General features: G+C 60.5%; 1 protein-coding gene across 4 annotated transcripts in view; it reads right to left on the minus strand.

Annotated features, from left to right (window-relative positions):
- NACC2 (NACC family member 2) overlaps positions 1 to 21,167 on the minus strand; it is a 64,441-nt gene extending 43,274 nt beyond the window's left edge. For 3 of the 4 annotated variants that reach the window (XM_064579698.1, XM_045883498.3, XM_064579697.1), the window contains exon 1: positions 20,984 to 21,167. The gene's annotated coding sequence lies outside the window, so the exon portion shown is untranslated. The remainder of the gene's footprint in view (positions 1 to 20,983) is intronic. The other variant, XM_045883499.3, reaches the window with a different exon arrangement.
- Positions 21,168 to 24,502: the final 3,335 nt, after the last annotated feature.

Genomic DNA, 24,502 nt, shown 5'->3' on the forward strand with positions numbered 1-24,502 from the left:
AACGAAGAAACATCACATGAACATACCATCCAATGCAGAAGTATTTGACAATATTCAACATCCACCCATGATAAAAACTCTCAGAGAACTTCCTCAACTTGATAAAAGAGCATCTACAAACATCCAACAGCTGATGCTTTCTCCTTAAGATGGGGGACATGGCAAGGACATCCACCCTCACTACTCTTACTCAACACAGTGCAGTGAGGCAAGAAAATGCACGTAGATTGGAGAGGAAGAAATACAGCTGTCCCTATTTGCTGATGGCAGGATTGTCTACACAGAAAATCCCAGAGAATTCACCAAAAAAACTCTTAGAACTAGTAAGTGATTTTATCAAGGTTACAAGATAGAAGATAAACAACTGTATTTCTATATACTATTAATTACCAAAATTAAAAATACAATACTACCTATGATGATTCAAAAAAAATCTACATATAATGGGTGCCTGGCTGGCTCAGTTGGTAGAGCGTATGACACTTGATCTCGGGGTTGTAACCAGTCCCATGTTGGGGGCAGAATTTTCTTAAAAACTACATGTAAATAAAAACAAAAGATATACAGGACTTGTATGCTGAAAACCTCAAAATGCTGATGAAAGACATCTACATCTAAGTAAACGGAGAGACATACCATATTCATGGATGGAGAGATTCTCCCCAAAGAATTCTCCCCAAATTGATATACAGTTTTAATGTAATCCTATGAAAACTCCAGCACACTTTTTTGTAGCTATAGACAAGATTAATCTAAAATGTACGTGAAAAGGCAAAGGAACTAAAATAACAATTTTTTTTTAAAGATTTTATTTATTTATAGGAGAGAGAGAGAGCATGAGCGGGGGGAGGTGTGGGGGCAGAGGGAGAAGCAGACTCCCGCTGAGCAGGGAACTGACACTGAGCTCCATCCCAGGACCCTAATATCACGACTTGAGCTGAAGTCACATGCTTAACCAACTGAGCCCCCCAGCTGTCCCCAAAATAGCTAAGACAATTTCTAAGAAGAATTCAGTGGGAGGAACCAGTCTGCCTGATTGCAAGGCTTACCAGACAGCTACAGAAACTAAGACAGTGTGGGACAGAGACAGATCAACAAACAGAATAGAGAACCCTGAAGAAGACCCACAAATGAGTCCAACTAACTCTTCACAAAGATGCAAAAGCAATTCAGTGAAGGACAACCAGCCTTCTCAGCAAATGGTGCTGGGGCAAGTGCACATCCAGAGGCAAACCAAATGAAACTCAACCTCAGGCCGTGTACAAAATTAATCCAAAATGGACTGAGTTCTGCATGTGACTTAAAACTAGAAAAAGGGACAGGAGAGTAACTTCAGAATCTAGGGCTAGACACCACGTTCTCCCCTAAGCAAAAATTCGTGAACTTGACTTTGTCAAGATTCTAAACTTCTGCTTGGCCAAAGACCGTTAGGAAGACGAAAAGACACGGCTCATACGGGACCAAGGGCTAGTATACAGGCTAGACAAAGAAGCCCCACATTGCAACAGGAAAACACAATCTGATTAGAACATCGGCCAAAGACACGGAAACATTTCGGAGGACACACAGATGGCAAACAAGCACGTGGAAGGTTCACCGCCATGAGCCAACAGGAAATGCAAATTAACACCACAACCAGATACACTACATACTCATCAGAATGGCTACAACCAAACGAGCATTGCCACCAAATGCTGGTGAGGATGGCTGACAGAAGAGACCAGGGTGGGGCACCTGGGTGGCTCAGTTGGTTAAGCGACTACCTTCGGCTCAGGTCATGATCCTGGAGTCCCGGGATAGAGTCCCACGTCGGGCTGTCGGGACTCCCTGCTCAGCAGGGAGTCTGCCTCTCTCTCTGACCCTCCCCCCTCTCATGCTCTCTATCTCATTCTCTCTCTCAAATAAATAAATAAAGTCTTTAAAAAAAAAAAAAGAAGAGACCAGGGTGGTGGCTGCCAGAGGCTAACGGGACTGGGATGGCAGGGACCCTGGGCATCCCCTGGAGACGGTGCACTGGGTCTCTCGGTGCTCCCTTTCCCAATAACAGCTGTATTGAGATCCGATCCATATACCATAAAATTCACCTATTCCTTTTTATGATCAAACAGCGTTCCACCATAGGGATATACAACTTTTTTTGTTTTCCACTCATTCTGTACTATTCACAACTGCATGTGAATCTAGGAGTATCTCAAAATACAAAGTTAAAAAAAAAAGAAGCAACTGTGTTGGTCTTTGGTGTGTCCTTGCTCCCTTTAACACCCTATACTAATATTAAATTAATTAATAATGTTCAGCTAGCTACATAACTCCTAAGCCTAGGATCGAACTCATGATCAGGAAGCAGATACCTCAGCTTACCTGTACTCACTGCGGGTCAGATGGACACCTTCCTGGCCACTCTGACAAGGTCTGAAAGGCACAGGTGTGTGTCTGCAAGCAGGTGCATGCTCGCGCGTTGGAGGGGCTCCCGGAGGGCATGTTCTGGCTTTGCACCCCCATGCTGGGACGCAGTGCACGACGGGCAGGTCCACTGGTCACCCGCGGCCCCCTTTGTCAGAGAGAAGTTAGTCATCGAGTTTAAATGCTTTAAGCGCACGGGACACGATCAGGGGCCACGGCGGCCAAGAAGTGTGTCTACAGATCCAAGTATACCAAAGGGTGTGTTCTGTTATTGAGGGGAAAAGAGGCATTTTGTCTTACAGTCAAATGTCTGGTTGTTCCAGAATGTGAAAGGGAGAGAGGACAAAACACTTCAAACAGATAAATGGGAAACTGTAGGAAGTCTGTAGGAAGTGATCTTTATTTCCCTCACTTAATAATACCTGCCAATAACTCTACAAAGAAGGTACAAAATATTAAAATTCTGGCAAAGTTTGCTCCGTTTTGGTGGGTTATTACAGAAGAGAACTTTTCAAAGGTGCTGGGAGTCCTTTACTGCCCAGCATCCCTCGCCTATGCGCCTGGACTTGGGGCCGTGCTGACGATGGGGCCCCTCTGCTGGCAGGATGGAGTGCTGGACCATGTCTCACCTGCGGCCCCGACAGCTGTGCCCCGATCTCCTGAGCAGCTCCAGGTGCTCTGCACGGACTGTGTCCAGATCTTGACTGTTTTTTTTTTATTTAAAGTTCTTGTCTTCCAAAGCAATGCAGTTTCCTTACAAAGGCACTACTGATTTCTACGAACATTTAGAATTACTCGATCTGTGGGCACCCAGGCGAAAGCCAGGCGCTGTCCCGCTCCCTGGAGTGTTGATCTCCTCTGAGGACACTGGTTTCATCTTCTCCAAATTGGGCCCTGGAGTGTACAAAGCTGGACCTTCCATGGGACCCTCCAGATGCTCCTCTGTAGTTCCCTCGAGCACCTGTCTGCGGCGTGTGGCTCGGGGCTCGCTGGCTCTCCTGCTGCGCCCGGCCTTCCCCACCACCTTCCAAGCTGCCCCGGAGGAGGCGGCAGCTGCTGAGCCAGCTCCCTCCCGGGTCAAGCGTGGACTGTCAGCGCCATTTGAAGGAACATAATCCTCCTGTGTTGCCTTCCAGGAGCTCCAGACTGGTCTCTCCTCACTGTCGATTTATGGTCTCCGTCTGGGGGGAGCCATCACACCCTCACGCCACGGCTAGTTATGTGCAGGGGTTCAGGTCCGCCGGGCTGGCGCTGCAGGGTCCCCGGGAAAGGACCTGACTGCCTGCTTGTCAGCAGGTGGCTTCTGCTCCCCGGAAGCCACCGGCCAGGAGTGGACGACTCACAAGGGGGCGTGCCTCCAGGAAGGGGACCCGGAGTCCAGCCGCCTCTCCGTCCACGGGGACGTGGGCTGCAGATCAAGGCCCACACTGACCACGGGGAGGGCGGCGCGGAACCCTGAGTGCTGGTCCTGGAATTCTGGGGCGGAGACCGGCCTCGAGCCCTTCTGTACGCGGCGCGGGAACATTCCAAAGGGAACACTGTGCACTGTGCGGGCGCCTTCTCCCCAGGCTCGCGATTCAGAAGACAATACCCTTCCGGAGCCTCGCTCCCTTCCCCGGAGCTGCGTGCGAAGCTCCTGCAGAGCCTGTCCCTCTTAGCACCCGGACGGAGCTGGCCGACTGCGCGGCCCAGGCGGGTCCCCGGGACACGGACAGGCTCCTGGGCTCTGCGGGGGACACCGAAGAGAGCACAAGTGTCCCCCGCCGTCACTGAGGCGGCTGGGGGCCTTGGGGCTGCTGGCTGTACCCACAGGGCACCTCCGCCACCATGCGCAATCCATCAGCCAGAACGGAGCGAAACGCGCCTTTTAAAACTGTATCTGGAGATCACTTATGAACACAAAAGGATACTGCTAAGAACAATTACCCGAAGCTTGGAAAGACGGCAGAGGATAACTGCGCCCTTCTGGTGTGACAGGAGGAAGGGTCCGGCAGGCCCACCGAGGACTGTCTCATTCAGAGGATTAGTTCAGATCCTTCTGCTTGATTTGCTATTTGATACTCATCACACCCCAGACCGCATCGTGTCAGCTCTTAGATTGGTGCCCAAAAGAGATGCAAACGATGATTTCTGTCCAGCAGCAGAGAGAACCCCGAAGGCTCTGGCTTTCTTGTCCTTGGGGACATTGAGCAATTTTGTAACTAACTGAACAACCGGACTCCAGCATTCTTTCTTCAGTGACTATAAATACTCAGTTCCTCAATTGCTCTTTGAACCAGCTTTCCCGTCCACACCACGGAACATAATTCAGCCTTAAAAAGGAAGGAAATCCTGCCTGACACCTGCTATAATGCAGATGAACGTGGAGGACATGGTGCCGAGTGAGAACAGCCCGGCGCAGAGGGACCAATCCCGCAGGATCCACTCCCAGGAGGCCCCAGAGGAGCTGGACCCACAGACACTGGCAGTGGGGGAGGGGAGGGGTCCGTGTTCAATGGGGACAGATGCTCAGTGTGGGAAGATGACTGGCCACGTTCTAGAGACAGACGGAGGGGACGGCTGCCCAACAGTGTGAATGCGCGGACGCCCCTGAGCTGTGGACTTAAAAATGCTTAAAATGATAAATGTTATGTCATGTCTACTTTACCACTAAAATTTTTTAACTAATAATTCATCAAACCTCCACGTGAAATGTGCAAGAGTCAAATGTCAGGAACAGAAGAGAAACACGACCTTCGGCAAAAAGGTCCTGAGCAGGACACAAACAGCACCAGCCGTAAAGGAAATGATTGGTAAACCGCATTTCATTGAAATCGAGACTTGAAAAGATCGGCACCGAGACAGGACAGACGAGGAGGAGGAAGAGGCCTTTTGCAGGACCTGTAAAGCCAAGGACTTGCGATCGGAACATCTCAAGAACTCCACAAGCCCATCACCAGGGATGGGGGAAAGCCGAGACCAGACACGGGGGGGGGGGGGGGGCGGAGAGAACATCCAAAGGCACCAAATGGAGGGCAGGGAGGATTAGTCACCAGGGAGACGGAGCAGGGCCTGGGGAGGGGGGCACCCACCTGCATCCTCCTCCCCCCGGGCCTCCAGTACCCCCAAGCAGGATCGACCCCAGAGCCTACAACAGATTAGAGGCTGAAGACATGGGGAGTCCCCAAAGGACCCCTGTCCAGCAAGGACCCCCAGGACAGCAGGTGCCCACAGGGACGCAGTGAAGGCCGGGCACAGGGTGAAGGGAGCCACAGCCCACTCCCTCACCTGAGGCTCAACAGCAGCAAACCCATCCAGGTGCTAGGAGCTCGGCTGGCTGGCAGGCGGGCCCGGGGGGAGGGTCTGGGTGGCACTTTGACCCTGACTTTCCCCTCCCCCCGCTCACCCGGCTGTCTGTCAGCTGCATAAAAATGGATCCAGCTCTGCACTCAGCGTCTGCGCCCATTTCCGTAGGTCGTCGTAGGCCAGGTGCGCCTAACAGAACAAGCGAGCGACAGTCTGAGCAGTGAAGGGCAGAGGTAGCTACTGCTGTTAACTCCGTGACCCAAACGTGTGCCTTTCGCAGGAGAAAATCGGGTAAACAATGTCACTGTATCAACAGCTGATGTTCGATGATGAACATTTCTGCAACATATCTCAACAATCCACGCACGAGTTTTTAAAAATAGTGTTCTTGGGGCAGGGTGGTCAAAGGCTGCGTCCCCACTGCCCCACCATGCACTGCAGCAGTTGGGGGCTCCCCAGGACGGCCACCCCCTCAGCCAAACTCAAGACCTCAGAACTCCATCTCCACGGGGAGAGCCGACATTCGGCCGGGGGGCTAAATAATCCCAGTCTCGTTGCCGTGGCCTAAACGTCTAGGTCCTGCGTGGCCTTTTTATTTAAGCTCCAGAGAGATGCCCTGTCCCCCTTTTACAGATAGGGAAACCGAGGCTCTGAGCAGGGAAGAAACTGGCTCACTGGCCCAGGAACTGGACCTGAATCTCGAGAGTGGGCATCAGGCCTCCTGGTCCAGACAGGAGTCCGGGACTAAGTGCTCCTGGGCCACAAGCCACTGAGACCACGTGGACCGGAGGGACCCACCCCAGTGCCAGAGAGCAACCGGGACAAGGGTCCAGGCTCGGGGGGCCGAGGCCGGTGCGGGGGGCCAGGGCGCAGCCAGTCTCCGCCTCCTCGGGTGGCAGGGTGCCCAGTGGAGGGGGGAGGCTGCGGGCCAGCACAGGACGCTCATCTGCCCCCGAAGCTGGGAGAGCTGGTGCCACCATCACCGTGCCCGCCGCTGCCACACCTCCCCGATCCCCTAGTGGTTCCCCTGGGAGCACTGAAGGTAAATATGTTAATTTGACTTCAATCATGGCTTTTTAAAACAAAGTGCATACTCTATCAGTTTAGGGCACAGAACCTGAAAGCCACCCACTCGAATGTCTGGGCATTCCATCCTGGGCGGGGAGACCGACCACGAGGAGCCAAGGGGAGCCAAGGGGAGGGCCAAGGGCCATAAGGAGCCTGCTGGGGACACGAGGGGCGGCCAGCCCGGCTCCCCCGTGGGATCAGCCACCGGCGCTGCTGTCTGGCTTCTCGCAGGGGACGCCTCGCACGGTGGAGCAGAGCCTGCAGACCCCGGGCTGCCCAGGACAGCCTCGGGAGGCCCCGGCTGCCCAGCTCTTCGGCCCGTGACCTGTCAAGGTACAGCCAGGATGAAGGACCCCCGGCCTGCCCCTCCCACCTCGGCTGGCACCACAGCAAGAATGGGAGTAGACAGCCAGTGGCCACTGGGACTGAGGCGGAGGCCAGGGCCACTCACGGGTAGAGTCCCACTTGCGGCTGTGGGGCCCTTCCTCCCTCTGTCGCCCCGTGGGCCTCCGTCCAAGGAAAACTGCGTGGCCAGCGCTCCCCGAGTGTCGGCCCGCTGCACTGGGGTCTTAAGTTGTCATAACTCCACGGCAAGCATATATACCACCCCCACCCAGGCTGTAGAGGATTTAGCCAACAAAGGAGACTTCGTGGGGCTCTTGCTTATCTTATTCTACGGGGGCAGAGGGTAGATCAGGTGGGGGGTCTTCTCTCCAGACCCATGGGGGGTACTCCGATTTTCCAGGCACAGGGGCTCGGGGAGAGGACAACCAGCTAGACCCCCGAGCTGGGCCGCCTGTAGGATCCAGCAAAGCACCCCGCCCCCTGCAACAGGCAGGCACCATGGCCTCCCGGACGGGGCATTTCGGAGGGACAGGGCAGAGGTCAGCGACAGGTAAACAGACCCCATTTCTAGCACTGCACTAGCGTTAAGCCAACTTCATACATTCAAGAACAAGTCAGGGCGCCTGGGTGGCTCAGCCGTTGAGCGACTGCCTTCAGCTCAGGTCATGATCCCAGGGTCCTGGGATCAAGCCCCACGTCGCGCTCCCTGCTCTGCGGGAAGCCTGCTTCTCCCTCTCCCTCTCCCCCTGCTTGTGTTCCCTCTCTCGCTGTCTCTCTCTGCCAAATAAATAAAGAAATCTTTAAAAAAAAAAAAAAGAACAAGTCAGTAAGCACACCGCTGTGTTGTTAACCACCATAAGGACAGTGTTTCTGGGCCCCGCACGGGCCCCACTGGTCTCCCCTCCATCATGAGCCCTGAGCCCGGCCCCAGCGGCCTGAGCAGGAGCCAGTGTGCGTGAGGACGGCCTCTAGGAGGCAGGGGATGGCTAACCCCATGGGTGGTGGCTGCTCGGACAAATGGAAGGGGCTGACCGAGAACACCACAGCCCAAGGTCAAGGATCTCAAACAGTCTCGGGGAAAGGACACGACGTGGTCATGCATGTTCAGCTATTCCAGGACTGACAAGGGACCGGCGAAGAGTTTCCAAGGGCGGACACCAAACCAGACGCCCAGCTTGGGAACCTCCAGGCCCCCAAGCCACTGGAAACACAGAGGGAAACAGGCAGCCAGGAGCCACAGGCCAGCCAGCTCCCCGGCAGGGGCTCTGAGCGGAGGCAGGACAGGGGTCAGCGCTGAAGTAGCCGGGGACCCGCCGACCTCACGCCGGGGCCACCCCCTTTCCAGCTGGTGGGTGCCTCTCTCCCTGCACTGTCCCTGCTCGGTGGCGGTCCAGATGACAGGGGGAGCATCTTGAGGCCTGGCAGCTCAGACGTGCAGGGCGCCCGCCTCCACCGCGGGCTCTAACGAATTCCCTCGTGGGGTTTCTTGGAAATCAGCGACTATAATGTAATCACAGCTGCTGGGGCTCTAAGCAAGCCCGCTCAGTGGCTCTGCTCGGTTATAATTATTACGAAAGCGCAGTTAAGAAACAGTGAGGATGAACTGAAACCTTCAGGAATACGCAAGAGCTGGTGGAGGGGCGGCCCCACCTTGTGGCCGTGCCCTCACCCGCCACCGCGCCACCCCACCCAGACCAGGACAACCCGCCCCTTCCTGCGGGCCCCTGGTGGAGCCATCCTGACCCAAGGTGGTGGGCCCGGGCCCACCCGGACCGAGCTCCATCACCTGGATGCACCCGGCCCACAGAACCAGGCAGATCCAGGGCGGGGGCAGGGCTGGGCGGGCAGCCAGCAACCACCCCTGCCCACAGGCTCCTGCTGTCTCTGCCCCAGCCCCCACGGAGCAACACCCCGGGGCCCCAAGAAAACCATCAGTGGGGGCGGTTATCACTACACCCTGCTCAGTCCTTCCACCCAACCCCGCCTACCCCTCGGGCCTTGTTTCCCTTTCACAAAATGAGGGGAGTATCAGACACTCTCCAGAGACCCTGGGCCAGCAGCTCTGGGCCAACTCCTCAGCAAAGTAAAACTGTGACTGCCCAGCCCCTCTGCGGGCGGCAGCAGGGGACGAGGGATCTCCTAAAAGGGCCACACGGGTCCGAGACAGGGGGAGCAGCCTGCGGTGCCATCCCAAGCCTCCGCCTGTAGCCTTGAGCTGGTGGCCAGACCTCTCGGACACCAGTTCACCTGCCTCCTCCTGATGCCTCGGTGGGGACAGCGGCCTGACCCCTGGGCAAGGCTGACCCATGTGCACTGAGCCCTGGGGTGCCCTTGCCCGTAAAGCACAGAGCACAGCACCCACAGTCACAGAGAGACACCCATCTGCTCCAGGTAGCACCTCCCTGAGGACACCACGACCCCTGGGGCCACCTGTGGGAAGATCTGGGCCTCCTGGACCCCCAGGGACAGGCCCACCGTGCCTGATGCCCCTCGGCAGCCAGCGGGCCACCGCAGAGCCCCAGGCCCCCGCCCCGCGTGACCACCTTCACGCCCTCGGGTGGGGCCGGCTGGGGGCCCCAGCGGTCCTGCTGGCCATCCCCGGGCCCTGCGTGTTCGCTTCCCTCCTTCTCCCCAAAGAAAAACACATTTTCCAAGAGCGGCTGACTATTTTGCTCACTTTACCCTCACGTATGGCCCACTTTACGACTAGGACTTCGCGCTGCCTCGATCCCATCACATCTCGGAGCAGGAGGAAGGATCCCGTGTCTTGGGGCTGCGGCAACCTCGCCTCTACCTGAGCTGAGCAGACACGGGAGACGGAGCGGAGCCCGGGCGGGAGGTCAGCGGCGCGACCCCAGGCCGGGGGACGGAGGGACACGCCCCTGCTCAGGGGGCCGGCTCTGCTCTTCCTTCTGAGACTAGGGGTGGGAGAGGGAGAAGGCGGCGGCGGTGGGGACGGGGAGCAGGGCCCCCGCTCCCGCGCGGGCGGCTCGCAATGTGATCTTACAGGAACCACGGTCTCTGCAGACGCGTCAGCCCCGTGGAGAAGAGGCCTCACCGGACTGCGGGGGAGCCGTGTGCCCGACCGCTGGCGTCCTGAGGAGCCGCGGACACACGGAGGAGTGTGGCCACCGAGGCAGGAGGGGAGGGGTGTGGCGTGAGCCAAGGAATACCCACAGCTGCTAGAGGCTGGGAGGGCCTGGGGGGGAGCGCGGCCCCGTGACACCCTGACCTCCAGACCCCGGCGAGCACAAAGTTCAGCGGTTTTAGGCCTCTCAGCTGGTGGGCCTCCAGGAAATGCACACAACCCGCCCCACGGACACCAACCTTGACCCTGCCTCTGAGGGAATGGGGACCCACTGGTTCCAGACGGGTCTGCCCAGATGTGGATGATGTCCCTCAGGAGCGAGGCTGGGTCAGGGGAGGTAGAGGAGACAGGTACGCGGGGCTGAGGAAGCCGCTCCCCTGCTCCCGCACCCACTGCCCCCCACCTGTGGAAACACACATCAGACCGAGCGTCCCCCAATGACGTGATGCACCACGTCCGGCAGGTGGCCCAGTCCACACCGCGGGGCCCCCACGAGACGCGCTGCCGGGTACCACGCATTAGCCTCAGACTCAGGCCAGGAGGCATTCTGCAGAACTGGCCCGGATTCCAGAGTCAAGGTCACCAGGGCCAAGAAAGACCATGGAAGGTTCCAGACTGAGGTAGCCTAAGAGACACAGTAAGGCTCAGACACGTAAGAGCACGCCCATGCTCACGGCGGCGTTATTCACAAAGCCCAAAGGTGGAAGTGATCCAAGCGTCCATCGACAGAGCCATGGGCAGGCAAACGTGGTCCATCCACAGCGCGGAGCTGGCTCAGCCTTAGAAGGCAGGAATCCCCAACCCGGTGCCCCATGGGTGCCCCATGAGAACAGGACGGACGCAGAAGGACAAATGCCGCAGGGTCCGCTCCCGTGACGCCCTGGGGCAGTGGGAGCCACAGACACAGGGAGGGCGCTGCTGTCTTGCGGGAACCAGTTTCCTCTTCGCCCGAGGACAAGTCCTGGAGACGGATGGTGGCCGATCACTTAGCAGCCCTGAACCGCAAAACTTCAAAAGGGTCGAGATCGCAGACGTGATGTTATGTGTTGTTTACCACAATAAAGGGAGCAGGGGAGAAAGAAACTCAAGAGGCAGAGAGTGGGGGGGGGGGGTGCTGCGGACTGGGGGAGGGGCGGGACCGAAGGGGGAAAGGGGGTAGAGGGCAGGGGGCACAGATTGGGGCAGGGGCTCGGGGAGGGGAGGGGGCAGGGGAGAGGAGGAGGCGAAAGGGGGAGAGAGCTGGGGGGCAGGGGCTGGGGGAAGGGGGGTCGTGTATAACAGGACAGAGTCCAGTCTGGAAGATGACCACGTTCTGGGGACGGACGGAGGGGACGGACGGAGGGACGGCTGCACAATACTGTGAGTGCACTTGACGTCCCCGGACTGGGCCCTTACAACTGGTTAAGATGGTAATTTTATACATAAGCAACTAGACTTTGTTTGAATTACAACTTTAAAGGCAGCCATGGCAAGTGCCTGGAACATGGACCCACAGCGACGCTCCAGCGTTGTGCGCACGGGACGCAGTGACCACTCAGGGCAACTGATTCTCCAATCGTTCCAGCGAAAGTTTTCCTTTCCATTTTCCTGAGTTATTAAGAATCCGACCAGAGACCCAGAGCAAAACCACAGGGCAGCCCCCCACGCCCTGGGGGCCCTCACTCTGCAGTCCAGCCTGGCCCAGGCCGGTCTGCGTGGCTTGGAGAGGCGTGGGGAGAGACCGGGGGCCCTGCTCCTCCACCAAGAAGGGCCCCAAGGCCTGCACCTCATCTCTCCAGAGCCAGATGCCTGCTTCTGGTGGTCCTGGGTCCAGGAGTGGGGGGCCCCTCGAGGTCTGGCCTGGTGAGGACCCTTAGGGCAGCACCACCTTCTGCTCCCACACCCCGCTGCCTGGACGCCGCAACCCACCTCCAGCCCGTTCTGGGAACCCACCTCCTCTGCTGGGTTACTTCCCTCACTTCATGAGCTCACTTTTCTTCTGGGGGGGACAGAGGAGGGGCCACAGGGCCCCCGTGGCCCCAGTCTGTGCTACAGGTTGGGACTCGGTACACAGGCAGACCCAGCCTTGAGGACTCCTCTGTGGCCGACGCGCCTTTCCTGGCCCCTTCACGTGACAGGGACTGGCCAACTAAACTAGGTTACAACAATTAACACAAATTCTGCCTCCTGTCCCAAAACTTACATAACCATAGACACTGTGTCTCAGGAAACTCTTCCTCCGCCCATGGCCCCGTTTCCTGCCCTCGACCCCGGCTCTGGTCCTGAAAACAAAGCTCCTTCTAGACTTCCCAACTGGTACTGGCCCTTCGGCCCCGTCATCCGGTACTTGTCTGAGCAGTGGTCACTGTCCATGCGTCTGGCTGCCCACCCTCCTGGGCAAGCGCAGGGCGGAGCCAAATGACCTGTCTCAGCAAGCCCCCCCCACGACTTCCCAAACAGCACCTCCTCCCCGCCAGGCACGGAAGGATTTCTGTGACCCCCCCCCCCCGGCCCCACACACACACTGGGTGGATAACATCTCCCAAATTCATGTCCACCCAGGTCCTCAGAACGGGACCTTACTTGAAGACAGGGTCTTTGTGGATGTAACCAGTTAAGGATGGATATGAGGGATGTAGGGTGGGCCCGGCCCCCGTGACCGGTGCCCTCGTAAGAAGAGGGACATTTGAACACACGCAGAGGGAGGACAGCCGTGTGACAATCGAGGCAGAGGTAGCAGGGCTGGGTCTACAAGCCAAGGGACGCCGAGGACCGCCAGCACCAGCAGAAGCTGGGAGAGGCCGAGATTCTGCCCTAGAGCCTCCAGAAGGAACGAGCTCGGCCCACTCCTTGACTTGGGCCTCTGGCCCCCAGAACTGTGGGGAGTACACTTCTGTCACTGTAAACCACCAGGTGTATGGTGAGCCACAGGGTGCCCATAAGGCTCACGCCCTCCCTGCCCGTCTGCCATCCCTGCACGCACAAACATCACTGCCCTCCTGGAGCCGACAGGCACCTCTGGACAGAGCAGCGTTCACAAAATGGGGGGGGGGGGGGGAGGCCCACCAGGAGGGGGAGGAGCTTTGCAGGGAAGAGAGAAGCACCTGTTGGGTCACCGTGGGCAACGGCAGGCTGGAGACGGCCCGGCCCTCCAGCCAGAGCGTTCGTGCCCGGAGTATCACCACCTCGGCGACCAGAAAGTGGGATGAGCCCCAGGTCTGCATCCTTCAAAGCTCTTCCCCCATTTTACATGTGGGGAAACTGAGGCCCGGGGAGGTCACCGTGTTTACCTAGGGTCCCACAGCAGCACAGTGAAGAACAGGGTTCAAAAATCCCAAGATGACACGCCCGGACTCTGCAGAAAGTGGGGGCTTGACCAAGCGCAGCCCTGGACCGCCAGACAGGATCATGGGAACTGTCACAGTCCTGTCCAGCCCCGGCTGCCTCCAAAACCCTGTCCTCTTCCTGCCTGTGCAGCCCCGAGGGACAGCAAGACTCCCGTCCACTCTGGGGGGGCGTGGCACACCCCTTTGCGGGGGTCCCCGGCTTCCGGACCTTGCCCACTCATGACCACACTCACAGGAAGGGAGGGAAATCTGAGGTTCCGGGGCCCCACCAGGCTTCCACAGCTCCAGGTGGACGCTACTCCTGAGGACCCATAAATGGGTTCTTCTGCCCCAAACTTGCTCTGCCCGACTTCTTCCAGACAGTGGGAGAGGGCATTTGGAGGGAAATCCTAAAGCCATTAAACTGTGGCCCCGACGTCAGGACCAGCTGCGGGCTGGTGATGGAGGGAGCCATCCTCAGACTCTGGCCACCCCGCCTCTCTCCCCAAGGGCACAAGTGTGAGTGGACAGTCCACGCCACAAGGCAGACACAAGGTCGGCCCGCCACACGCCCCTCGGGGGCTGCCCCGCGCCCCTGCACGCTGCAAAGCCAGGGTGCTAAGTCAGTGAGTAGGATGGCCTCTGCACCCAGGGAGCAGGGCGGGGTCTGTGACCTCGGTCCCTCCCTCAGGGAATGACAAGTGCTTGGGGCTTGTGAACCCCCAGGTCCAGTTACTCCCAGAGCCAGTCACAGGGAAGCACACCACTGGGCTGCCTGCAGGGATCACAGGGACCTCTGGGAAGGCCAGGTCCCAGCGCGCAGGCAACACTCACTCAACAAACATCACAATGCCCAGCGGCCAGCCAGGAGGACGAGAGCTGTCCTGAAGCCTCCCCTGGGCCTGGCTGCCCTGCTCCTAGTGTCCCTCAGCGTCCCCCTGGAGGCACAGGCCCCGTGCCCCACGCCCATCCTGGGAGCAGGCTTCCCCGAGGAGCCAGCAGGCAATTTGCATAATATTCTTTGCAAGTTAATATCAGCCTCTGATAATGATCTCGGCGGAGCGTGGAGCGAGGCGGCTGTTGCAACACTAAGTAATCATACTTTAAATTATGTTTCCCTTTATAGAAAGGTGTTGCAAAAACACACAGACATGAAATCTGTCTGTAGCAGTGTAGCACTGCCAACCACCTGACCAGCTTCCCGGTGACGACTGTGACTGCAGCACTGGGGTCCGGGAAAGCCCACCCCGCCGGCCTGACCCAGACACCACAGGCCACACGCCACCCTGGACCCCAGCCTCACCCGGGCCGGAAAGGGGGCGGGCTGCCCGGCTGGGGCTCCGCCCCCGCCCAGGGCGAGTCCGCACAGAGAACTCCACGGGGGCACCTACCACCCACTCTTGCCGGGGGTCCCCGCTGCCCTGACCATAGGCAAGAGGGGCTCCCCCTTCCCACAGTCCCCAGCCCCAGCCTCACACTGGAGATCCCAGTGCCCAGGAGGCCAGACTTCCGTGGGATGCATGGGGGATGCACAATCCTGAGAACTCAGAACTCTAGGCTTTGGCGTGAGTAGCCCTTCGTGTCCCACCGAGGGCCTGGCCGGCGGTGCCCCTGTCCCCCCTCACCCAGCATCTGAGCTCTGCCCCCTCTCCGCAGGCAGGTAAGCTCAGCCTTGACTCTCGCACACCCACACCCCAGAGGAGGCTCGTCCAACAGCCCGAGGAGGCTGTCCTGTCCCAGCGACCCGGGAAGCCCAGCGCAGATGGCCCGAGGGGCAGAGGAAACCCCAGCCCTGGGGCAGCCGCAGGGGCGACAGGAGCTGGAGGGGCAGGGGTCCCCGCCCCCGCTCAGGAGGGGAGCCCCGCAGGGGAGGCCGTGTACTCCCCGGCTCCCCTCTCCCTTGGCTTCGGAGCCAGGGCCACCACTCAACCTTTATTTTCTTAAAAGCTTTTTTTTTTCTTTTTTATTAAAAAAAATCCAATTATAGCACAAATCTCTCAGCAGGGGTCAGTGTGGAACAAGAATAGCCGAAGTTAATGGACACGACACAGGCAAGATTAATGCCTAAAGAGCTTCAAAAGTTGTATGATGCAGATTTCATTAACATTTTAATTGTAATGTATCTTTTTAATCTTGCCTCTCTAATGGCTTTATATTCAAAAAAAGGGGGAAAAACTGCTGACACAACAAAAAGTATCAGTATACACAATTTAACAAAGGCGCTCAGCAGTGCAATGGAAACTAAATTAAATGAGCAAAACTATGTTAACATTTTATTTTTTTAACAGCACAAAAGTCAGGAATGCGGCAGAGGCGGGTACTTCTCCCTTCCTGGCACGGGGACAGGGACGGGGCAGAGGAGGGGGCCAGCAGGGGCAGAGGCTGAGGGCCAGGGCGGAGAGCCCCAGGAGGCCCTGCATGCCAGAAAGACCCAGGGCAACGTCCTGCTCCCAACAGACAGGCACCGGGGACCCCACAGTCTGGGAGACGGAGGAAGGGACATGTCCTCCAGAGCACGCCAGCCATCACAGTGGACGGCCCCTGGTGCTGGGGGGGGGGGGGGGAGGGGGCATAGGGGCATCACCATAACACGGGTGTTTTGTGGGGCCAAGGCTGGAGTTGCAGACAAGCAGGCATCCCCCCCAACACCCACAGCGAGGGACCCCGGGCAGCTCAAGTCGATGGGGCAGCCACATACCACTGGCTCCAACTCTCAAAGACTATTTGCAGAAATACACCTGGTCCTGACCAGGGAGGGCTCAGATTTTTATTTTCAATCAACAAACACTCAGAGCACTGCTGCTCTATCGGACGGTGTACCCCAAATCCACCTCTCCTCTCAGTAACACCCCCAGGTCCCCCAAGGCAAGGCCTCCCTCAGAGACCTGGTGGCTGGGGCTGGGCCTGGGGGCCGGCCAGCCCAGGGCCTGGGACACAGCTCTGCAGCAGGACTCTGCTCAAACCCAGTGACTATATATGGGCACTTTCAGGCCCCTGTGGTCCCCGCCCCCGACCTGCCTGCTTCCCAGGCGGCAGGCAGGCGCTGGGCGGGGCCCATCCATGGCCATGTGCCCTCCTGGATGCCAGGGCCCAGGGCCGAGGGGGAGGGGGAAGATTCCCTGGGAGACCCAGACCCAGCCTCTCCTCCCCCTGGGACCAGAGAACAGCGCCTCAGAGAAAAGCATGCCTGCGTCCTCCCTGGAGCCACGGAGAACAGCCTCCCCTTAAAGGGACATGTGCTCCTCACTGGCTCCTGCCCACGTACAGGGAGGGGGGCATCCCGAGAGGGCCTCCAGGCTGGGCCCAACCTGCAGAGGCCCGAGGCCGTGCCTGCTCACCTTCAGCCGGCAAGCAAACAAGGAAGCTACAACTTCTCAGGGAAACACACAAGCCAGGGTGGGGCTCAGAGAGGGTACTTCAGCATCCAAGGTCACATAGCTCCAGGCAGGATGTGACCTGGGAGCGCCCCTGCAGCTCCAGCTCCGGCCTCACTGCCTCGTCCAGGGCCAGTCAGCACCCAGGGCCAGTCAGCACGTGCTGGGGCGGGGGGGGGGCGGAGAGCCCAGGGTCACTGTCAGACCCCCCTCCATTCCTGCTCCCGCTGCCCTTGTCCTCAAGGACACTGCCCCACTCTGAAGATGCTCACCACCAAGGCGGCCATCAGGGAGCCCCACTCCAAAGTTCATGTCCCAAATGTCAATGGCCACTCCTTCCAGACCCCTCTGTGTCCACCCACAGCCCGCCAGACCCTCACCCTCGGCCCCACTTCCAAAACCTGACCTCGCAAGCACAAAGGCCAGAGGCCACCACGGAAGAGGCCCAGCTCCCAGCACGCAGCAGCTGCAAGAGACACGAGGAGGGAGCCCAGGCCAGCAGGGCACTGGAGTTTACAAAGAGCCGGAGAGCCAGGCCTGGGGAGAGCGAGCGTTTGCTAAGAGAGACCGAGATTGCCAGGAGCCCTGCCCTGCCCAGAGTGGCGGAGCTGAATGCTCTCCCCGGCCTGCACCAGGGTCCCTGGAGCCCTGGTCCGCGTCAGGGCAGGATGTAACCTTTCAGGCACAGCCACGGCAGCCCAGGCCACACAGGCCTCGCCCACAGGTCACAGGGTGGGGCCCACACACCCCTGAATTGAGGCGTAGACCCGAACAGACAACGGGCTGTAGCCCCAAGCCAAGCCGCACTGCAAGTACCCGAGGGCCAGGCTGCTCATCTCGGGGAGGAATGGGGGGCTGGGGGGGAGCAGGCCACACAGGGGTGTAACAGTGCTGGGCGAGGGGCTCCAACAGGGCCCAGGACCCAGTGCTCTGCAAACCCTGCAGGCCAGGGCGGGTGAGAGGCCCAACCCAGCCAGCCCTCAACAGGCCCCGAGGCCACTCCCAGCCCCAGGCAGACCCCGGCCCCAACCGGACCTCACTAGCTCCCAAAGTGGGGCCGCCTGGAGCTGGAGTAGCTCACAGGAGTAGCTCAGGAGGCAGCCAGGGACTGACGGGTCGCACCTGCTCCTGCCTGGGACCCCCCTCCCGAAGAGCAACAGCACGTCACAAGACCGTGCTCCCCTCCGAAAGTCCAGGCCTGGAAGACCAGCCCCAGGCACAAGCCAGGTGGCTAACACTACCCTGGACCGGAAGGCAGCTCGGCGTGTCCCCAGAACCGAACCACGGTCAAACTTCCCGAGTATGCCCACTGCACGGGGCTCAACACGCGGAGTGTTCTGGGGTGAGGGGCCGTGAACTGGTGCAGTCTGGGCTGGTGTGGGCCTCTCCCCAGATCTTCCCACCCACCCCTACGCCTTCCTCCCCCTCCTCTCCTCTGGAGCCCCTGGCCCCCTCCCCTCCCCCTCCAGTGCGCCCGGATGATGGCAGCAGGGGGTTCTCAGCACTCACTCACTGTCACTTAGGTCTTACAAGGATGCCGGGAGACGCGGCCTGTGTTACTGGTTCCGTTTCACAGGTGAGGAAGCAGCTTGGCGTGCAGGAGCCAGGTAGAGAGGGTCAGGCAGCGGGCGCTGCCTCCCACCTCCCAGACAGCCACCGTGTCCCTCCCACCTGCGGCCCCCTATGGCGCCCTTCAGCAGACTCTCACCACAGCCGCCCCCAGCCTGGGGGGGCCACTCCCACCCCCTGCAGCACCCCCCCACCCTGGGACAACAGAACGCAGAGAGAGCCCGGGCAGGGGAGGCCCAGGTGGAAGGGGCCCACATTGGGGTTGGGCGGTGGATGAGGCTGCCCTGGCACGGAGGGAGCAAGGCCTCAGGGCACGGAGGCTTCGGCGCTTGATGGCCAGGGCTGGGGACTGCAACAGGAGGCCTGGGGCTGGCCCTCACGGCCCACCCCCAGCTCTGCATTCCGGTGAGCACAGGCCTCAGAAGCAGGGGTGGAGGGATGGAGCCTTGGGAACGTTCAACGCCACAGTTTTCATCTCCTGTCCCATGGGGGTACTGGGCCCACCTTAGCTCAGGACACAAGGCAGGCAGGCAGGACCCTGAGGCCAAGGTTCAGGAGGAGCCCCAGCCGCAGACGCCAGCTCAGCGCTTGCTGTCACCCCCTTCCGTGAATAACGCGTGCTCGTGTTTGAGTTGGAAAGCAGGGAAAGAACCCGGAGACAGCCTCATGCAGCCTAGTGCTCCCAGGTCAGTTACAGCAGGAGCACCTCTAAATGGGTGCAGGAGAGGATGGGCAGAGCTGGCTCTGAGTCAGCACCACCTCGGCCCCGGGTGTGACCACTGAGAGCAGATCTCCCCCAAAAGGTGACAAGTGGTATCTTGTAGTTCTACGCTCTTTCCAGCGGTCTTACTGAAAGAGCAGGGGACCTACACCTTGGGTCTCCTCCTCCTATTTCCTTCGCTCAGGCTCCAGCCAAGGTGCCACCCAACAGAGGAATGACCCTACCGAAATGCCAAAGGACCTCCTGGGAGGGACAGGCGCCACAGGGGGCCGCAGGTGGAGGGACACGGTGGCTGTCTGGGAGGTGGGAGGCAGCGCCTGCTGCCTGACCCTCTCTACCTGGCTCCTGCATGCCAAGCTGCTTCCTCACCTGTGAAAGGGAGCAAGTAACACAGGCCGCGTCTCCTGGCGTCCTTGCAAGACCTAAGTGACAGTGAGTGAGTGCTGAGCCCCCCCCTGCTGCCATCATCCGGGCACACTGGAGGGGGAGGGGAGGGGGTCGGGGCTCCAGAGGAGAGGAGGGGGAGGAAGGGGTAGGGGTGGGTGGGAAGATCTGGGGAGAGACCCATACCACACCAGGCCACACCAGACCAGACCAGACCAGACCAGCCAGGAGGGCGGGCCTGCGGCGGGCACAGGAAGCAGGAGGGCCATGGGCCTGGGCCTCTGCCCCCTCCGCTGGGAGAGGGGCGGGCACAGTGGAGTGCTTGTGGACTGCTCAGGTACTGGATGGTGAGCACACTGAGGGGCAGGAAGGACCCCGGCTTTCGCCTTCCAACCTCCAGTGCCCCCCCCCCCCCGCCCAGCCCCCCCCCCCCCCACAGGATGGGCTCAACTAGAACATGCCGCCAGGGGACACACAGCTGGGTGCTCGGGGAGTCCCAAGAATTACCCCTAGAAAGAAGAAGCCCAACTGCCCATGTGGCCACAACATCTCCGATTCGGAGGCCCCCGGGACACGGGGGAGGAGGATGGGAGCAGCGGGAATGTCCCTATAAGGGCCACAGCTCCCGGGACCTACCACCTGCAAATCGACCGGTTTAATTAAAGGGCGTCAGGAGAGAACTGGCAGTCACCAGCCCCAAGACCAAACTTCTGAGAAGCCCGGAAGAGGGGGCCCGGAGGTGAACTCTGACCCCATGACCCCCCCCCCCACACACACACCAACGCGGCAGACTTCGAAGAGCCGGGGTCGTCTGCCTGGGTCATGGGCGTGGGCAGCGGGCTCAGAGGTCACCTCTGAGGTCCTGAGATAAGGGGCTTGAGCAACAAGACCTCAGGTCCGCAGGGTCAGAGCAGCGGCTGACAGGTGCGAGCCCCCTCCCGGGGGGCAGCCGGCCCCCAGCTTCTCCCCAGGTTGGGGTCCGCACGAGGGAGGGCCGGGGGGCAGGGGCGCCCAGGAAAGGGGCCCACCGGGACCAGGAGGGCGAGACGCCGGCCCGGCGGATGCGCCGCTGCGCGGCCGGCCTCGCACCCTGGCCCGGGCCTCCCCGCCCCGGGAGCGCCGGGCCGGGGCGGCGCGCTCGGGCGGAGGCCGGGCGTCCCAAGCGGGGCCCGCGCCCGCCGGCCGGGAGGGAGGGAGGGAGGCGGCCGGGCCCCGCTCGCAGCCCCGCTCGGGGCGGCGCGGGCGCGGGCGCGGGCGCGGGCGGGTCGGCGCCTCCCCAGGCCCGGCCCCGCCGCCTCCCGGCCGGGAGGGCGCGCCGCGCGAACTTGGGCTGCGGGCGGCCGGCGGGCACTGCGGCAGGGAGGCGGCCGGGCGCGCCGCGGAGTTCGCGGGAAGTGCGGCGGCGGCGGCCCCCCGGCCCGCGGCGCCAAGTTGGGCGTACCTGCGGGCGCCCGGCCCGGTCCGGCCTGCGGCGGCAGGAAGTCTCGCGTCCCCGCGCTCCGGCTCACATGGACTTTCTCCGGCCTCGCCCAGCACCGGCCGCACCGCGGCGGGCGGGGCGCGGGGAGGCGCCGCGGGCCGTTTAAAGGGACAGCGCGCCGGCCGCGCGCGCGCACTCGCCGCCCTGGGGCGCGCCGCCCGCCGCCAGGTGGGAGCCGGGGCGGGCGGGGGCGGGCGCCGGGGGGGGGCGGGGGCGCGGGGCGGCCCGGGGGCTGGGGCGGGGGGGCCCGGGCGAGGGGGGCGGCGCTCCCCGGCCCCTCCGCGCAGCCTTCCCCCTTCCGCCCCGCCACCGTCCCGCCCCGCGCCGGCCCCACACCCTCCCCGCCCTCCGGCCCCCGCGCGGAGCCCCGGGCCCTGGAGCGCCCCCTCCCCGCGGCGGCCGAGCCTGCACCGAGCAGCCTCCGCGAGGCGGCGCCAAGTGGGACTGCGGGCGGGAGGGCGTGCAAGGAAAGCGGGGATGCGGGAGCACCGCTGGGCGAGCCCGGCGCCGGCCACCGGGGCCTCCTGCTCGGGCCGGGCACTTGGCCGGGGCCGCTTTCAGGCCTGGCGTGATCCGGGCACACTGGCGCGTTATTGTGGTTCGTTCTCACCATCCGCCCCTCCCCTCCCCTCCCCTCCCCTCCCCTCCCACCCCTGCGGCTTCAGGTTCGTCCGAGGCCACGCTCCTGCGGACAGAGGTGCGCCTTTAAGTAAAACAGGCCACGCACCCGAAGGGACCCACAAACGCCCCCTTCTCAGGTGCCCCCACCCTAATCTGGGGTCTGGGGTCAGGACAGGCCACAGTGGTCCTCCCGGGCGAGGGGAAGCGGGACTCCCTCCCTCTCACAAGGGTCCTCATGGGAAAACGGGGGTGGTACCAGAACAGTGATCTTGAGCATGGGGTCACCAGGAGGAGGGGATTAATGTGAAGAACAAGATGCCCACTCATTCCCCAGAGAATGTTCTGGACCCCTTGGGGGTCAGAGGCTAGGGCTAAAGACTTTTAGCCAAGGTCATTCGTAGGGCAATGGTCAGAAGCTGGTCCAGATACTTCTGTCCCCAACCTCAAGCTAGGTCCTTCACCTTGATCATAGACTAACCCCCAACCCCAACTTGTGGGTCTGCACAGAAAACATCCTCCCACCAGCTCACTCCTGTCTTGCCCTCTGGGAAGATGGGTGTGACACCCCCAGGCCCCCACTCAGACCTAAACAGGGTCCTAGTTCCCTCACCCCCAGACCAGTCCAGGCTGCTGCCTCTTCAAGCCCATGGGGCAGTCTGACTTGTCCAGGGGGCCTCTACCCACTAGAGACACAGTCATGTGGTTTGGCATGTGGTCACATGGTTCAGGAGGTGCAAGGTGAGGGAGACTAAGGTAAACCTCCAGCACCGACCCAACTGCTGCCTGCAGAAGGCTCTGGGACAGGTGGGGGCCAAGGGCTGGGTGCCTCCAGGTCAGCCCCGAAGGCTTGGGATTCCCGCGGGCTCCTAAGTGCTATGGACCATCTTGGCAGTGCAAACACCCCACCGACCACGCCCTGGGAATCGGGGCTTCTACAGATGACATGGTGAGCAGGGACAGACTAGTCTCTGGGCCCTTCCACCCCAGGGTGAGGCCCCAGAAGCCCTCCACTAGGCCCCGAGGTCCTCTCGTGGCAGCCCTGGGGTCACTGCGTGGATGAGGACCCACAGAGGGTCTGGAGGTGTGACCGCCCCCCCGCAGGCGGTGAAGACTGGGCGTGGTGGCCTCTGTCTGCGTGCACTCCTTCGGGAGCCTGCTCACCTGGGGAGCCGGTTCACAGTTTGCACATTCTGATTGTTTCCATCACTTTGTTTTCTAAACATTAAAGGAAGTCTTCTTTAATGGAGGGGATTTGGAAAACATTGAGGAGTTTTAAAAGGCAACAGATAACCAGAAATCTATTCCCCAAGGGTAACTAGCAGGATTTGGTGCAGTTTCCGTGTGTCTGGGTGTGAGTCTACTGCATGTGCACATTTTAAATGCTAATGCTTTCCCCGCTAACTCACTTCCAGGCCTGGGCTGCGTGTCCCGGGCACGCTCTGGGCGCACTGTCTAACATTATGCTGCGACAATCCTGTGAGGTTAGCTCTCTCTCTACGCCTGTTTTGCTAATGAGAATAATGCGGCTCTGGAAGAAGTGCGGCCTGCAGCTCGCTCAGCAGGGCTCCCAGCAGGCACCCAGGGTGTGGGCCCGTGCACCTCCTGCCTCCGTTTTGAGCATTGTGACTTAGACGTTGCGCACTGTCAGCCTGGTGCTGGCTGATAGGGGGACGGGGTGGCCACAGTCCCCTCTTGAGGGATCTGATTAGTGCTGCAGCCCCTCTGTGATTCCAATGAGGGTCTCCTTAGCTCAGGAAGGCCCGGCCTGGCATCTGGTCCTATAGCTGATCCAGAGAGCATCGGGCTGGGGGGGGAAGAGGGAAGTCACAAGAGATACATCTGCAAACGGATTAGCCACTGAGGTGGGGCCTCAGGAGTAGGGGCCCGGGTGCACCTGGGACCAAGGCAGAGAGCCAATGCCTGGCTACCTGTCTGTCCTCCCCTGGATTCTGCAAGCCTTTGGCAGTCCTGCAGGTGGCTGAGTGGAAAGCTGACTACCCGGGGCTGGCCATCCATCAAGGAGGGATCTGGGGGAGCACCTTTCTCCTCCCAGGGCTCCCCTGGCCACACACACCCCAAACTCTGCTTCCTCCACGGTTCTTTCCCAGGCTTCCTCCATGAGGGGTTTTGGGGGTCAGGTCTTCGTGCTCTGCTGCATCTGTTCTGGAAGACACTGAGCTCCTCCATCCTAGGCTTGTCTCGAAGAAGGATTTAGGCCCATCAGACACACCCAAGACTCACTCAGCCAGCTGCCTCCTCAACTGCCCCTTCTTGGGTGGCTGATGGCCATCTCTGTGCCGTGGCTGGACAGAGCCCCTCCCCATGCCCCACTCCTGCTCCCCCTGCCTCCTCTGCTTCAGCAAACGGCCCCTCACCCTTTGGGCAGCTCAGGCCAAACACCTCCTTATCTGTCACCTTTCTCACATCCCGGGTCCAGTCTGTGCCCTAGGCCCACAGCTCCACCGTACAGCTGACCCTTTCTCACACCCACTATCTCTCTGCTACCCTCCCGGTCCAATCCCCTTCTCCTCCAGTTACTGCAGCAGCCCCAAAGCTGGGCTCCCCCTGTCTCCCCCCACCCCGTTGCCCCTGTCCGGGTCTTGTACCACATAGGAGTACAGAGATGCCTCTGAACATGTCAGATCACAGCCCGCCTCTGCTCAGATCCCTCAGTGCCCCCCATCTCCCACACAGAACTTGAGCCCAAGTCTTTGCAACAGCCAAGACCTGGGTCCCCACCCCACACTCACCCCTACTTGGCCCCTGTGCAGCTCCAGCACCCCAACTCGGCCCTAGGGACTTTGCACCTGCTGTTCCCTCTACCCATGCCTTCTCCCCCTCTCACCATGTCTTTGAGAC

This window comes from Mirounga angustirostris, unplaced genomic scaffold (genome assembly GCF_029215605.1).
Source record: "Mirounga angustirostris isolate CCGP_5_RB_7025 unplaced genomic scaffold, mMirAng1.0.hap1 SCAF_15, whole genome shotgun sequence".
NCBI classification, from domain to species: domain Eukaryota; kingdom Metazoa; phylum Chordata; class Mammalia; order Carnivora; family Phocidae; genus Mirounga; species Mirounga angustirostris.